The 17768-nt window shown below is 37.7% G+C and overlaps 1 protein-coding gene across 2 annotated transcripts in view; it reads right to left on the bottom strand.

Moving 5' to 3' along the window:
- Positions 1 to 17768, bottom strand: part of TOX3 (TOX high mobility group box family member 3) — a 117407-nt gene that overhangs the window by 46416 nt on the left and 53223 nt on the right. The gene's annotated exons all lie outside the window — the stretch shown is intronic.

The raw sequence follows: 17768 nt of genomic DNA, 5'->3' as shown, positions 1-17768 counted from the left end.
GTATCTGCCCTATGAAAACAAATTCCCATACAATCTGGCAGCTGGTTTTGTCTCCAACTCCCTGCTCAGAGTGCCACTCGCCCCCACCAAGCTCCGAGCACGGGACATGGCTGTCCTCCACTCGGCCTCTGCGCTGGTGCCCTCTGTCCTCCCTGCTGGAGCCACTCTCCCCTCCAGTCCTTACTTCTGTAGGTTCCTGCTTAACACTCTTCCTTCAGGGAAGCCTCCAGAATCACATTAATTAATGCACCCTGCACCTCCCTTCCTCAGTCTCCCTTCTTGTCCTCAGCTTTATGACTCTTCAGAGGACATCGCTGCCAAGCTTCACTGCATGTGACTGTCTGCCAACTGTTTCTTTCCCCTCTAGAACAAAGAGTCTCTGAGGACAAGGAACTGAGCTGGTTCAGGGCTGTTACCTCTAATTCTGGGACGATAGCTGGCCCACAGCAAGTCGGTTTTGCAGTATGTATCTATGCATAGATACATACATGTGTGTGTATGTTGAATGCATGAGTGAATGGGAAAGCTAGAAAGCTCAAACCTAAGTTCTGCATTTACAAGCTGGGTACTACGATTGAGGACTTGCTTCGTATTACTTCTCTGAACCTCTGTGTTCCTATTTTAAGAAAAAGAACTTTGTATGACTGGGCTATGTAAAGGAGACAATACGATTCTCCAGCAAAGCACCTCAGACAACAGAGGCACTTGATCAAGGTCAGAGACTTTTGAGTGAGGACAATGGGAAAATAGGAAATCATAAATCTAGGGAAAATTTAGGGGTCACTGGACCAGAGAGACAGTACAAGGGCTGAGGCACTTGCTTTACATGCAGTCAATCCTAAATCAATCCCTAGCACCACTTTTCCCCCAGCACTACTAGGAACCAGTAAGTACAGCCATTAGTCCAGATGGAAAAGGTGATTATCACTATAAGAACCAGAAAGAAGACCTCTTCCCCTGGCCCAAAAGATCTGACAATCACATCATGCAGAGACCCATTATTACCATAAGTGCATCACTTTAGTTATGAGAAGGCTGGCCCATAATAAATTCCAGTATCCCTGGGGAGTAACAACTTAGCTGTCATCTGTCGTGTGCAAATTAGTATGAACTTATTTATAATATACATATCCATCCCCTCCATTCATGCACAGAAAACAACTCCTTGGAAAAGTCGTCATCAGTCCCATTTTCCCACCTGGGACTGGATTTTTCTCCTCTTCCAAGACCCATGGCAACCAGAACAGCACCTGCACACCATGCTAACATGATTTATCTTTCAGTCTATCACCTGTGAGGATGGAGACTGTAATGCCTCAAAGATCATTGTTGCCCAATGGTCAGGCACTCAGGAGGTACTTAACTGATGGTGCAATGGGCTGAAACTCAAGCTCAGGGTTACTTGGAACTGGCAGCTTCCCTGTGATTAAAAACAATTCACCACACCATTTCTTTTTTGTTTGAGTACATGACAGTCCATATCAGATCCAGGTGAATCATTGTTATGGTTTTCCAAAGTACTGCCAAGCCTTTAAAACAAAATTGAAATGGAAAGTCATGTAAGATAAAATCTGAGTTACTTTCCTCATATTGCCAGACTTTGTAGTTCATGCTGCAATCAAATGGCTAAGGACCTTAGAGACTTTCTGCTGAAAACAAACGTTAAGGTCTCCAATGGTGTGAAATATTTATATGGAAAACCCTTAGTAACTCTCCTGGGCTTTACTTCTTGCACAACCATAGGAAAATTCAAATGTTAAAAAGGAACAGCAAATTTGCAAAATGTTCCTCATTATTCTTCAGTACTTTTAAATGAAAACATTTTAACTACATTCAGTAACCAAACACTAACCAATGAAAAAAACACACGTTCTCTAATTCCAAGTAATCACCTGATGATTAGGAAATCCAACAAAACAGCAATGACTCTCAATGTTGCCTTCCATTCCTGTTTCACTGTAACCTACTTGCCCAAGACGAGTATGTGACTATATAGATGCAGATAAAGTCACAGGTAAAAAAATATATAGGTATATATAAATCAGTTGATTCTCAACTAGGGACATTTTTTTTCTCCTGCCTTTGGGGACATCTGATAAGGTCTGGGAAGAGTTTTTATTGTCACAACTAGTATATGTTTCTGGTACCCAGAATGAAAAAGCTTGAAATGCTGCTAAATAGCCGAACCAAGCACACAGCAGCACTCACAAAGAACCAACCTCTCCAAAATGTCAACAGTGCCAAGACTGAGAAACCTAGAAATAAATCCATACATTAAGCACAGCAAAAGACATTTAAAGTATTTTAAAATAAGTATTATAGGATCATTGCTTCTATACCACACTAACATAATCAGTGTTCTTTCCTCAAGTGGGAATTAGGCTGACTCTGGATATATCTACTTATAAGATTATTGACTACAATCAAGGATTATCTGCAATGTGTTTCAAATAAGTATCAACTCCTTGGTTGGCAGCTAGGAATCATTCTTCATTTATATAAACACAACTGCCTTTTTTATTTCTATCAGAATATATAGTTAAACATATTCTCAGGCTAACATTGGAAATAAACTTATAAGTTCTTCAAAGAATTGTAAGTGATTCAATGTGTTTATTTTTTCTTTTACAGTTTTAGTTATATTTGATGAGCCAAGTACTGATAAAGTCATGGATTTAACTTTAGTTCACAAGCATCTAGAAGAACTAATTGTTTAAATCAAACAGGATACTACATATGGGGTTTATTAATATCTATGAATTCACAACTATCATTTCCAAAGCTTTAAAACATGACTCAGACACTCAATAGAAAAGTTGTAAAACACATGAAGCCAGTGGACAAGTCTGCTATGGAAAATGTGTCTCACCTTGAATTTTACAGCCTAGTATCAGAAAACCCTTGCTCACACAGCAAGAATATATTGATTACAATTTTTTTATGACAGCTTAATTTCTGTAAGGACAATTTTTTTTCCCAGATGGGTGATCTATAAGCTTCCTTTATTTCTCTGTAACTTGCCAATTTTACATATCTATTAATCTAAAATCTCTTACTAGTAAAAGGTTCAGAGGACACTCTAAATTCTATTTCTGATATGGTCTTGATGCAGAATGGAAGAAAATTACATTCTTCCCAACCAATTTCATTGAAATATACAAGCTAAGATTTCATGTCCTTTATATATTTAAACAGATTATTCCCAGTCATATATTTTAATTACTTTGAGTATGAACTTAATAATAACAACCATAGGATAATATTTTTCATAGTAATAGCCACAGGCTTTCATCCTGAAGACAAAGTCTGGAATTCAGTCAAGAAGTCATTGATAACGTAGTGTATGGCTCAGATCCATTTTAGCATTTTATATAAAATAAGAACAATTTGAGGTATTCTTAAATAGGGAAGGCATTTTATTCTTGGAAATCAAACAGTCATTGTATACTAATACATTCATGATTACTTTAATATTACTTTACATGGATTTTAAAAGATGTCATTATACAACAATTTGTAAGCATCTATTCTTAAATCATACATTAAATTTTACTCACTTCAGCAAATAACAAATTCTGCTCCAGAGGGTGATTCAACTATGTGAAGACAAACTATATCAAGTTGAAAATGCAAAAGTAACCCCCAAGCGAGGGGGAAACGCAGAAATTATAAAACAACCAGAAATGAAGATTATCCTGCATTTTAAGCTAAAGAAAGTATGTGAACACTTCACAAAAACTTACTAATCATCCTGGTATATCATAATTAAGATACAACCTGTTTATAGAAAAAATCTTTTGCTAAGAACTTTGGGAAAAAAACACTACTTGGTTTCAAAATAAAATGTTTAGCACATTCTTTATAATAACTCTTATGTAAGGTGCATACCTGACCAATATATACTCTATGTATTCCTAGAAAGAGGCTTTCTACTCAGTGCGACTAATGGACAAATATATATGACACAAAGGAAAAATGACTATACATTCCACAGTGCTGGTTAATAAGTATAGGGAAAAATAAGATCCCGCTTTAAAGCTTATCTATAAATTTCTTTGGCCATTATAAAAGGAAGTTAGAGGCATGATTTTTTTAAGAACTGCAGCTGCCTTCATATTAAGATTAATATTGAAAATAAACCCTCTCTAACAGGGCCCTTGGGATAAAGAACAGACTCCAGGAGGGATGTCCATCTGGCACTGACCATAAGCTGTTTCCTTCTCCACTGTTCTCTCTCAACACCCTGTCCCCCAAATCAGCACTCAGAGAAAGACCACATCTTCTAAAACTATGCATGTCACCCCAACTGTTTGGTTCTCATGCTTTAATAACTTTAATAAGATTATAAAGAGGTAAAGCCGAATATCCTCATGCACAACTGAATTTTTAAAGAGATCAGATTTCTACAGGGGAAAGTCAACACTCCTGAGATAGGAGAAAGCATACAAAGGCATACAGAATCTTCCCTCTTGTGTAGATATAAGAGAAAGGCTGAGAAATCCCCAGGGGTCCCCTTACTCCAACACCAAATACTTACAAACTCCTCCCCTCACGATGCTTTCGGAAACCAGTATTAAGAAAAGATCCACCCATGCTAATTTACTCACTAATGGGTGAGTGTTCTTAAATCTGCTGCCTTTACAGCCAGAGTGGTTCCTACTAGGAGAAAAGCAACCATACCAAAAAAGAGGAGCTGTAATGTCTAATGGCCGAACTTGAAGTTGGAAACTTTATAGCTCAAGTCTTAAGTTCTGAAATGATGAGAACCTGATGGGGTTCCAAAACTCAATGTGAAAGCTGAAAAAAATTGGCAATAGTTAAACGATTTCTGAGCACACAATGATCAAAAATTAATGCCAAATCAACCGTGTATCAAACTGAAGGCACTCCGGGAATTGCTCTCCTATGCTGCTTTTTTTCCGATGAAATAGAGTCACTAATTCATGATCATCTAGAACTTTATCAAGTGAGTCTTTGTGGCAAATATTGACCAAGGATGAATCCTCACCCTGGGTTTAAAAAATTATCAGGATGGGAGGTATAGGTAATATGAAGCTTTACAAAGTAGCACTACAGTTAAAACAGAAAAATATGTCTTAACATGAAATCATGTAACATATTTTAAATAGTGTAATGTTGGCTGGACTGGAGCCATAGCACAGCAGGTAGGGCATTTGCCTTGCACACGCGGACCCGCATTCGATTCCTCCGTCCCTCTTGGAGAGCCTGGCAAGCTACTGAGAGTATCCCGCCCACACGGCAGAGCTGGCAAGCCACCCGTGGCATATTTGATATGCCAAAAACATAACAAGCCTCACAATGGAGATGTTACTGGTGCGCACTCCAGCAAATCGATGAACAATGGGACAACAGTGCTACAGTGCTACTAATGTTGGCCAAACACTAAAGATTCCAGTAATATAGAAAAACTTCACAAACTGTATAGTTATATTGTAGTAAACACTGACATTCTAGAAAGTCTTCACATCTCCAATACGTTGACTTTATTTTAAGAAATTCTGAAGTTATTTTAATGGCATAGGAAAATAATCATAGTTAAAGGGAATCAGAACCAAACAGTGCTAGATTTTTTTCTTCCTCTATTTCTCTGTGTTCTCTTGAAAGTCAGTACCAAGAGTTCTGTAACTAGAAAAATAACATTATGATAGGATTACTTAAGAATGGTTTCCTGAATTTCTACCAGTGTAAAGAGAGGCATATTACAAAAATTCTGAAAACAAACAAGCAAGTGAAATAACCCACCCGCAATAGATTCCTACTGTTCAATTACTCACTCTTGCACTTCCTGATAATGTCTGTGCTGGGCTCTTAGCTCAAGCTCTGAAAATACATGAGCCTAAACAAGAGCTGGCCCTTGGTTTCATGAAGCATGTATCTCAGAGCAAGGAAAGAAAACAGCAATCAAATGATGGTAAAACTTCACCTGTGAAGCATGCCTTGAGGAAAGGATACGGAGTATATAACGAACTAGAAAGAGTGATGAAAGGCCAGAGGAAAATATTCTCACAGTCCAAAAATAAAAAAAAAAAAGCATGAACTGAGGTAGATATGGTGGGAGTGAAGTGAAGCTAAGAAAAGTTGTTATATGGACTTCAGGATAGTCCCCTGGCCTTGAAGGGTTAACAGGGGTGAAGGAGGAAAAACCCCAAGAGAGATGGCTAAGAATGGAGTTTGCATAACTACGAGCCAACAAGGAGAAGGGGATAGCACCAGTCAACAAAACAGTTTGAGAAAGCACAGAGAATCACTCTAGTTTGGGGGAAGTGGACAAAGATAGCTCAACAGACTGGAGTACATGCTATGGGTATAGACAGCTTGTGTTTGATCTATAGCACTGCACGATCCCCAGAGCACTGCCAGGACCAACCCTGGCACAAGACTCAGGTATAGCACCTGAGCACTACTGGCTCTGACCCAAATCCCCCATGTCTCAAAAAAGGTCAGAGAGACAGCTTACTGGTCTGACCATATGTTCTGCATGGGAGAGGCTCAGGCTCCCTCCCTGGCATTATGTCTCCCCAAGACAAAAGCCTGGAGTGGCAAAGAATGATAAGTTATAAGTGTACCCCTACCTCCACCAAAAACTATAAGAAATATAGAAACCGAAAAAGAAAATGAACACAATCAGTCTTGGGGGAGCAAGCTGAGTTGTGAATGCAGTTTAAATGTGTTGGGACTGAAGTTCCAAGATTTATCTGTCATTTCTGGGAAAGGTAGAGAAAGGACATTTTTCTCTAAGATGTGTGGATGCAACTGTTCAAGGAAACTACATGTAGGGATGAGATTAGGAAAAAGGAAACTTACAAAGTAATGCAAGGGGGAAATCTAGAGCAAAATCTTAAGGAAGTACAATATGTAAGGCCCAGGACACTGAGCCATCAGGGACCCCCAGGGCAGCAAAGAGTAGGGAGGTCAAGTGAAGGAGAAGCCAGAACACTGCCTGTGTCCACTATCCCAAATGTCAAAGCTTCTCACAATGCCCAGATGAGAAGCAGCATAAGAAGATGCATAAAATGACTTGTGGGGTAGACAAACTGGCAGCAGGAAAAGCATCACAGATTCACATACTGTAGAGGAATCTGCTATAGCCCTAGTGAGACCCCTTCTTTCCACAGATCTGAGAAACGGCACAAATGGCTCTACAAGCCTTAGCAGTCCATCTGGAACCTTCCCTTCATCTAGCCTATTTTTTTAATTTAATTTTTATTAGCAGCTTTATTGAGGTATATTTAGCATGCCATGAAATTTACTTGCTTGAAACATACAGCTGAAGACATTTTAAAACTGTATTCATATTCTAGGATCGCTGCAACCAACTACCACCAGTTGGGTAGCTTACCAACAGAAATGTATTCCATCACAATTCAGGGAGATGCTAATATCAAAAAAGGTGACCTGAAAGTCATACTTTCTCCAAAACACCCAAGAAAGAATGTTCCTCTGCAGCTTTACATGAATCTCTGATAAGGACATTGGAGGAGAGAGGTAGAATGAAAATCAAGAGAAGACTTTAGAAAGAACAGTCATACACTAAATGCCCAAAAATCCTGTTTGGGAAGTTCTGCAAATCATAGTGCTTAAATTAAAAAAGTAGAAAAACTATCAGTCATATAAAAATTACAAAATTAGAACTCTGATGGGCTGAAATAAACCTACTAGGATTAGAGACACTCAGACTCTATGGTTCACAAAAGGCACTATCCAGAAATATGAGGGAGCAATAGTCCCAGTCGCCCTCAAGGAGTTATGAAGACAAGACAGACATGCAACCATGGAATCACATGCAAAATAAGATCAGATACTCAACTCCAGTTTCAGTGAGAACAAAAAACACTGTTTCCTTAACACACACACAAACATACACACACGCTAAGGAAGAACTATATATAGAGAGAAAATGTAATGCAATGATGTAGTGAGTACCTAATTATATTCCAGAAACTTAGTATCATTTTTGGGAACTGGGAGGAAGCACCAAGCACCATACCAGGTGATGCTCAAGGGTTACTTCTAGCTCTTGCTCAGGAATCACTCCTGGCAGGGCTCAGGGACCCATATTGGATGCTAGGAATCTTTTTTTTTTTTTTTTTTGCTTTTTTTGGGTTACACCCGGCAATGCTCAGGGGTTACTCCTGGCTCTGCACTCAGGAATTATCCCTGGCGGTGCTCGGGGGACCATATGGGATGCTGGGAATTGAACCCGGGTTGGCCGCGTGCAAGGCAAACGCCTTACCCGCTATGCTATCTCTCCAGCCCCGGATTCTAGGAATCTAACGTGGGTTGGTTGCATGCAAGACAAGCAAACAACATGCTATCCTATCTCTCGAGCCCTCACAGTCTTAATTTCTAAGGGAGAAAAGTAATGAGTAGTATATATACTCTTCGCATATAAATAACTCCTAAGTAGACAAGCACAGTCAAAAAAAAATGTCTGTGAAGGGAAATTCTTAGACCAAATGATCAAAAAAGGAAGTTTTCTCATAATAAAGCAGATGACAAATCTGTTGGGATTAGTGAAAAGACCTCAGTTCACCAAATTAACTGGAAGAGCTTTATGTCCCAGAAATGGATGGTCTTTGGCACTAAAAAAGCACTAACAGTTTCATGACTCTTTGCTCGGGGCCACCAGAACAATGGAGTCACAGATGACAAGAGAGAAAAATAAAAAGACATCTTCTTCAATGAGTGATAGTAAAGGAAAGAAAAATGAAAAGTTCTAATACCCTTTCACTACTAGGACATATATATTACAAGCTATTATAGACTGACTTTACCATAAGCCTTTATTCTAAAAGAGGAATAAGTTAAAATTAAATGTACGTATATTAAGCAAGAAACATTTTCCCCACCTCCAATGTTATTTGCCCACAACCTTTATTGACAAGGCATTATCCAGAGGTGTTCAGCAGAAAATGACATTTACTAGAAGAAAGAGGATTAAATGGATTGCTTCTGTCTCCGAAACAACAAATGTTGGAAGCCTGAAATTGCCACTGCCATGTATCTTCTCAATATTGTTTTTAAAGAAAATCAGACTAGACAAAGTTAAAGTTGCTGCATGAAATATTAACCGGAAATTTGAAACCATGTCTCAAAAAGCAATTTAGTTTTGATGAATGCTGATGTTGGGGCACTTTTAAGCTGTATAAAGCAATGTACATTCCTCAGGTCTGCAACATTTTGGAATGGAAAATATAATAATGATTAACACAAGGAACATATACATATATACTTATATATTAACATATATGACATATTTTTATTTGTATATATATATACATATATAAGTATATATACATGAATTCACTCACCTGAAATCTTACCTCTTTCATCTGAGGTGCTACTGTATCTGATGTCAGCACTATTATGAAGTATGTAAAAATCCCTGAACGTGAAAATAAGGAACTAACTATATTTCCTCCATGTGCAGCTTTCTGGTGTATAATTTTCTTCTTGAACTGATCTCAAGATTCCCCAACTTCAGACAATTACTTCCACCTAAAATGCTGCTTCTTCCACCTCCATTCCAACACACCCTTGCGCCAAGCCTTTAGTCTCCTGTTAAAATTCGACACATTCATGAGATGCAGTGCACCTCTTCTCTTTCTTTCTCAGCTCAAAACACTAGATATTCTTTCTTCATTATTGAAATTCTCAAAACTCTTCCTCGCCATCTTTTACAACACTAAAAACGTGTTGCTAATAATGAATTTCTTCCTGTGGTTCCCTCTATCACATCGCTCACCATACTGGAAGTCCATAAGGGCTGGGCCTTCTTACCCCTAGGAATCATTGACAAGCTACATGCAATGATTTATACACAGAAAGGACACGTTGAGAGTTTGGAAATAGGGACCTGAGTGACAGTACAGTGAGTGAAGTGCTTGCCCTGCATCCAACTGGTCTGAGTTTGATCCCCAGAATCACATAGGGTCCCCTGAGTCTGCCACAAATGATCCCTGAGCACAGAGTCAGGAGTAAACCCTCAGCAGCACCGGATGTGGCCGCCAAACAAACAAAAAGTAGAATTTGAATATAATTTTAGTTCTCTCATTAACTTTGCTATTGCAAAGAAAAAATATTAACTGCAAATAAAACAAAGGCCACAAAAGTAGGATTAACGAAGAAAAAGGAATTGAATCATAAAGCTTGAACTCCAAGAGACAAACCAAAAATAAAAGGTGTACAAATCTACAATTGACTCATTTATTCAACAAATGTGTCCTAAAGTCTTCATTATGGCATATATAACACATGAGCACACAAGTGCGTGTGCACCCCCCCCCACAAACACATACATGATTGGAGATATCAGTATTAAAATTATATATCTCTCAATGGATATAATCTCTTTATCATTAGATTTCATATATAAGCAGAGCCTCTTCAAGAACTCAGCAATTGTAAACACTTCCTAAATATTTTCCTGAAAAAAAAAAATCTATCATATCTCTACCCTCCTTTTAAGCAATTTGTCCCAATCCTCACCCGCTTCTCTACCAAAGAATTTTGTCCCTTATTAAGAAATGGGCTGTGCTGAATTCATCGACTGTCACCCAAAAACTGAAGTCTAGACCTACTTCCTTCCTCCTTCAAAGAAAATATTTTCTTCAACTCCTACAGTAAATCCAACTCCTGTCTAGGCTTGCCTCAATTTACCTCTCACTGACTATACAACTTTTCCCATTTCTATGCTTTCTCCCTGGATTTATAAAAATGTTCACATTCTATTCATCCTGGGGAAGGAGAGAGAGAAAAAACACCAAGTTACACTTAAATTAATTTCTAATCTCCTTTCCTGATCCTATCAAGCCATATTTCCTCTCTACATTTTGATGATTCACTCCTAAAACCCCTACAATATGTCTTCCTCTATTTAATGAATGGCTGACATTAAATCTACTGTAGATTCCTAAATTCCAAATCCCACTTTGGAAGTGTGAACTTCCAAATCATAATTCCCCATATACTTCTATTTCAAATGATCACTTTTCAACCACTTTCATTTTCAAAGAATCTTTTCATTTGGAAATAGTCCATCTCAACCATTTTTTTCAACCCTTGTAAGCTTCTCAGTTTCTTCTGAAAATATGCTCAGAGAATTTATAACATTCTGATGTATGAAACCATCACTTGCCAGTCTAAATATCTGCTGCTATACTGAGATGCAAATTTCCATCTCCTTAATTCTGCTACAGAGATCTTAGCAACGATATAATTTCAACAAATCCAATGTACTGTGTATAAATCTGAACATGAAGACCATGAAGTAAACGATCCCTTTCTATTAATTTCTTATCTAAAATACCAGTTCTGATGTTCTCCCGCATTCTCCACAAAGAATCATTCAGCTCTACCGAACTACAAGCACGCAACTCACATTTACTTCTTCAAAAGGTAATGACAATCCTAAAGGAAGTTCAGATTCCAATGCCTCCTCACCCATCCTATCTCTAATTTCAATTATCATAAAAATATTTTCTTAACAATGCAAAAATAAATTACCAAAAGTATTTTAAGAGCGGGTTTTATAGAAAACATCTCTCATTTTACCCCAATATAATCATTTAAGATGATTATAATCATAACAGCCTCCCATCTTTTTGTTGTTCCTCTCTGTGACATATTAAAGTATAAACAAAATGGGACCAAGTCTTTTCCAGAGATCAAATCTTTTACAGGAATGGCTTACTTTATTATAAAGTTCAACTAACTTACCTTAACACAATAGTTACACTAAAAGATATTATGCAATGAATCTCTAACATTACTTTCTCAGATGCAAACTTTCATGAGCCACATAGTATTGGGACTGGAGCGATAGCACAGTGGGTAGGGCGTTTGCCTTGTACACGGCCGACCAGGGTTAGAATCCTCCATCCCTCTCGGACAGCCCGGCAAGCTACCGAGAGTATTCCGCCCGCATGACAGAGCCTGGCAAGCTACCCGTGGCGTATTCGATATGCCAAAAACAGTAACAAGTCTCAAAATGGAGACATTACTGGTGCCCTCTCCAGCAAATTGATGAACAACTGGACGACAGTGCTATGGTGCAGTGCTACACAGTAGTCTATGTATAGCTACTACTGCAAAACTGCCTTAACCAGTTCTTAGCTGGGTTAGCCTTTCAAAATAAAAATTTGAGCATGTGTGTTCTATTAGGTTTAAAAATCTTTCAAAGGCTAATCATAGCTTAAAGTAAACAAGTTTAATTTCTCAGTAAGGGGGGAAAGGTCTTTTACAAGTTAACTGCATTTTTTCATACAGCCTCATTCTTTTATGCTCCTCTCCAGGTTGTCAAACTCCAGTTCTGTGATCCTTTGCTTCTTGGTTCTTCCAATCCCTCTCCTGGAAATGCCTTTTCTCTTCCAATCCCATGGTGAGTAGCTTGTTGCCAACTTGCCCTAGTGATCTTCCATACTGAAAATGATTTGTTTCTTCATACGAGCCCATCTAGAAGACATGTTGCCTAACTGAACAGTGGACATACTCAGCAGCCCCTTAAATCTGAGTTAAGTAAGTAGAGCTATGTCTTTTTATAAATGTATTTATGTCACTAGGTTAGGATTTACTGTAATAATTAAAAGCTCACATCTATAGAATATTACAAATATGCCATGTCATAGATTTCTGAGCTTCAGTTGTGATTTTACATGCATATATATAACTACTTCATGAATATACCTGACCTGTCCACTGACTACTGTCACAGTGGAATTATATCTGTGTGATGGGCATTTTATTCCTGAATATAAGATACATGTGTAGGACACAGATGGTGCTAAACATTTCCTGCATAAATGAATAAATGGTTCTCAAAGATCACCTAGCTGTGTGACCTCCATCCTTAGGGAGTGTAAAACTGACACATAAGCACTCTGGTTCGGGTTTTTGTTCAAAATCCAGAAGGTGACACGAGTGTGTTTCAATGAGTATGTGATGATTTTTCTGAGGGTTTATTATCTCTCTGGAAAGAGGTACTCAAGACCACACACCAAGTCATGCTCAACGCTGCAGGCTTTGTTGCCAGAAGTAATAGGAAGCTTGGCTTTTGGAGGATTCAAATTTAAACAGCTTTGCTGGGTCCCCTTGACATGACAAAAGCGGACTTTGAAATATTACTCCCTTAGATTTTCCTGGTTTTAAAAAATCAGATACAGTTCTCCAAATGGATCTGTGATACACTTTGGTATCAAATGACTCTGCTAATATTTTTTTTAACTTTTTTACTGGAGCTACTGTTGTGATTTTTTTTGACTATAAAAAAATCCTCATTTTTCCTTTTATATAGAACATTCATGAGAAACTGAATTTTCACACACTGTATCTAGGACCACAGACAGATGGTTAATCATAATTAAGTCACTCTTTCCCTTCCCAACCAAGTCAGGGCTCCAAATGTTTCCAGGTGTTATTGGATATGACAAGAAAAATAAAGGGCCTTATCTTTGCTCCTGATTTGCTAGATGATGAAAAGCGTCTTCTTTTTTTTCCTCAAGAGTACACTGTTTCAACTCTCAATTTTGTTTTCAGAGAGCCACAAGGTATATCAGACAACCCAATGGAAAGAGAGTTTAGACCAGCTTTTATTCTGACTGAGAACTGTCACATCAAAAGAATTTTTCTGAAAGCAAAACAGGTGGGTTTTTCCCCTTTATACTAACAAGTGAAACAAACATGTACTTTGCACTTTTACTGAACAGGGAAAAGGTGAACAGAACTAAGTTCTCCTCTACCTGGTTAAAACTCATATCTGCAAAGAAATCCTCTCCTACAAAATGAACAGGCATCTGAAACCAGTAACTTCTAGCTGGGGCAAAGGAAATGGAAAGTCAGTAGCAACCAACTTATATAGAATAATGCACACAAAAAAATAAATATAAGGTAATAATAGTAACCAATATTTAAACTCGGACATACACACACATACACACATACACACACTCATATCAACATTCACCTCAACTTTCTTTCACTCAGGAATAAGTTCTTTACAAACGTGAGAGCTATCATTTTTATTCATGTTCAGCATAATCATAAATCAGACCATAAAGTAAAAGTAGTTATGGTAAATTCCCGAGAGGTTAAAATGGAAATGTATAAATAAACCATAGATTGATGAAAAGCTATAAAGCACATTTTATATCAAATATCACCCAAGGAAAATTACCTACAGGTCAGAATAAGAAAACAAACAATTAAAATATTGACAATATAAATACTCTTGTCCTTCTCAACCCCTTTTTTATATGAATAATTTTCTCAATGTCTGCTGTATTTTTATCCCAAGCATTTCATAGCTGTTTTGAAAGTCTGCCTTGTTTACAGAACCTGCCTTTTCACCCAATTACCCAGTTTCTACTTTTGATACCCCATCTTTCCTACAAAATTTCCCCCTTTATTTGAAAAAAAAAATGTGCTTATTTCTCAACCCCTTTTCATGTAAGCCCGTAATTACCCAGGCAGCTCTTCACTCATTTCCACACTTCTTATATTCATATCAATACTTCAGATATTCTCTCAAGTGTTTGCAACTCTTCCTGTGGGCCCTTTTTAAAAACTGTTCTTCACCAAGACTGGAAAGCTCAAATTTTTTCTTAGGAGAGCAGATATTTCCTGACTGATAAACCCAAATTTTCATATATATAAAACTTGTCCACCCACAACTCCAAGAATGATTTTATAAAACCCCTTTTCCAACTCCCTGCAGAATCTACTACTACTGGCAACTAAATCTGCTATCATTTGTGGCAACTCCAGATCATTATTTTCTAAAAGCCATGCTCGTCTGTCCATGGTTGAGAATTCTAGGCTCTTTTGAAGCCCCTGCATTTTGTTGGGTCCAACCACCTAGGTCTCACAATTGTGCTCACCAATAAGACAGAAACAAAAAGATTACGGGAATTGGAGAGCATTTAAGAAGCAACTGCTGCTGCTTCTCCTTCCCCTTCTTCCCTAGCAGTTTGTTGGCACTCATAAATGCCTAATATTCATTTAACTTAATTTTAAAAAAAAATCAACAATTTTATCAAAAGATATGAGAATACCTACCAGCCTATACTCCTCCGTGTTTTCCAAAGTGGGTGATACACCCCCAGACACTGTTACAATGGATGGAGGGCCGCCCTATTAGACTCCAGTACAGCTGGAGGCACTTGTGCTCATTTGAAATAGGTAGATTTTCGGGGAGTAATCAATGGTTTGGTTTGGTTTTGAAAATAGGTCAATGAGTCAATTAAGTCTGGGGTCTCTGAGTTAGACCAACTTTGAACTGTATATGTGATTAAGAAATTCACCTCTTTTATGTTTACCATCTGCATTAGGTGCTGTCTGTGAAGAATTGCTAAACTCTTCTCATCAGACCACTATTTTATATTTGCTCCTTTATACCTCTTATATCTTTGAGACCATCTTGGATGTTCTACACAACTTAGATCATTGCATGTCTTTACAAGCCCTAATCAAATTAATCTCTGATAAAACTGCCTACCCAAATCAAACTCTCACGACTTAAATGTAATTTAAATTATATTCACTTGTATTTAGTGTATTTGGTTACATCACTTTTTTGGTCCTCTTTCAAATATTTACACAGTACTCTTACATCAGATGCAAAGGTACTTTGCCAACCCGATTATAAGATTCTCCAGGACGTAACTGATTATTTTACTTTGTTTGCTTTCTGGTGACAAAATATCCATCCACAGGTACAAGAGTTTATGTCAATGGTCAACAATGTTTAATTAGCTCCTTTATAACAACACATACAATATAATGAGGAGTTTTTTTTAAAAAATCCTCCATGAAGTTATCCTAACAACTGAAATACTGTTTCCTGTGATTGAAACCCAGATTTGCAGCTAAGTAGGTGATGGTATGGGTTCAAATCTCATCCACCAGCTGGGGTTATACAAACACAAAATACATTTCTTTAACCCACTAAACTCCAATTTCCCCATATATAGAACAGAGATAACACTAATGCTGACTTTGTAGAGCTGTGACCCATCAACTGAAAAGGAATGTGAAGAGACTCCTCCTACCTACAAGATATCATAAATGCCCTTCAAAAGAGTAGGAGGTTCAAAACAAACAGCCGTCCTTTTCTCCACAAAACACAGATTACTGGTGCCTTATTTCCTGTCAAAATTCATTTATTTAGGGGCTAGAGTAATAGTACAGCAGGTAGGGCATTTGCATTGCATGCAGCCAACCCGGGTTCGGTTCCCAGCATCTCATATGATCCCCCGAGCACTGCCAGAGTAATTCCTGAGTGCATGAGCCAGGAGTAATCCCTGTGTATTGCTGGGTGTGACCCAAAAAGAAAAAAAATTCATTTCTTTAGAAGAGATGGCATATATAACTATTTGACTTTCCAGTAATTCTTGGAGTAATTATCAAATAATTTGCTAGTAACAAAGTTACTGCTTTGGACCAACTTTTCTAAATTTTTCTAAGTTGAAAGCATCTACCAGAAGTCCATATTAATAGCATTTATTGGTGTCTCAGAACATTCTATCTTGATTACAAACCTAAGAGGGAAGCATTTATATGGTCCCTAATTGCAGATGAAGAAGCTTGCTCTCAAAAACATTTAACAATTCACTGAAAAGCCACAGGGGTTGCAGAGGTAGTGCAGCAGGTAAGGCTCTTGCCTTGCATGTGATTGGCCCAGTTCAATCCCCAGCACCATACAGAATTCCTGTGCACTGCCAGGAGCAATCCCTTAGCATAGAGCTAGAAATAAATTCTGAGCACTGCTGGGTGTGACTCAAAAAAAAAAAAAGGAAAGGGGAAAAGAGGTGGGGAGAGGAGAGGAGACACAAGATAGTCACATATTACATCTACATGTGGTAGACACAGGATTTGAAGTCAATGTGTCCGATGCCAGATAGTATGTTTTCAGGGACCACCCAGAGTTTATGCACACTCTACTCTTCCAGCACACAGCTGCCACATAATCTCCAAATTCTTGCAGAAAGGGACTTGACTCTAAAATTTCCCCCCAGTCATCTTAAACTTCTTCAAATTATTAAGAGGACAAACAATTATAATTTTTTTCCAAAGGAGTGAAATGAGTATCACATTTACTTCTGCTTATTCTCTCTTATTTTACTGATTAAAGGGTGCAAGAACCTTTAAATTCAAACTCTACCCTATTATCAATAATGATCAAATATTGCCACCATGAATCATGAGTCAATGAATAAAGACGGTGTATCCAATTTAACTAAATGCTATAGCTAAATGAACATCAATTTCTACCTATGGATTCCTCTTATCCTTTTTTTTTCCTAACTAGATTTAAAATTCTACATAAAATAGTAACTGAAAGCTTAAAAAAAAACATGTGAAATACCATATAATCAAGATTGTTTAAATGTATAAAACTGTCAAGTAGATTATCCTTTATGCAATTCAAATGAGCCTTTGGGAGACAGAATTAACTGAGGGCAAACAAGAGCTTAACTTTAAAAGACAAAGAGTTGGCTTATATCAAGTTGACACTTCCAGATAAGATAGTGCATTATACCAGGTTATACTTGCAATAATAATTTTTGATTGGCATATCATTTGCCACTAACTACTGCTTGGTTTCCACCAAGCACACGCAACATACTATAAACTGTTATGAAAGATGTCTTTGTATTGTTCAATATTTACAGGGTGCTTTATTTTATAAATGCTCCAGTTGGCAGAAGTAAAAAGGGAAAAAAGAAGCATTAAAAACATTTCAGATCAAATGA

This window comes from Sorex araneus, chromosome 8, assembly GCF_027595985.1.
Source record: "Sorex araneus isolate mSorAra2 chromosome 8, mSorAra2.pri, whole genome shotgun sequence".
NCBI lineage: Eukaryota > Metazoa > Chordata > Mammalia > Eulipotyphla > Soricidae > Sorex > Sorex araneus.
Note: the sequence above shows the minus strand (reverse complement) of the source record. Positions and strands in the feature narration are given on the sequence as shown.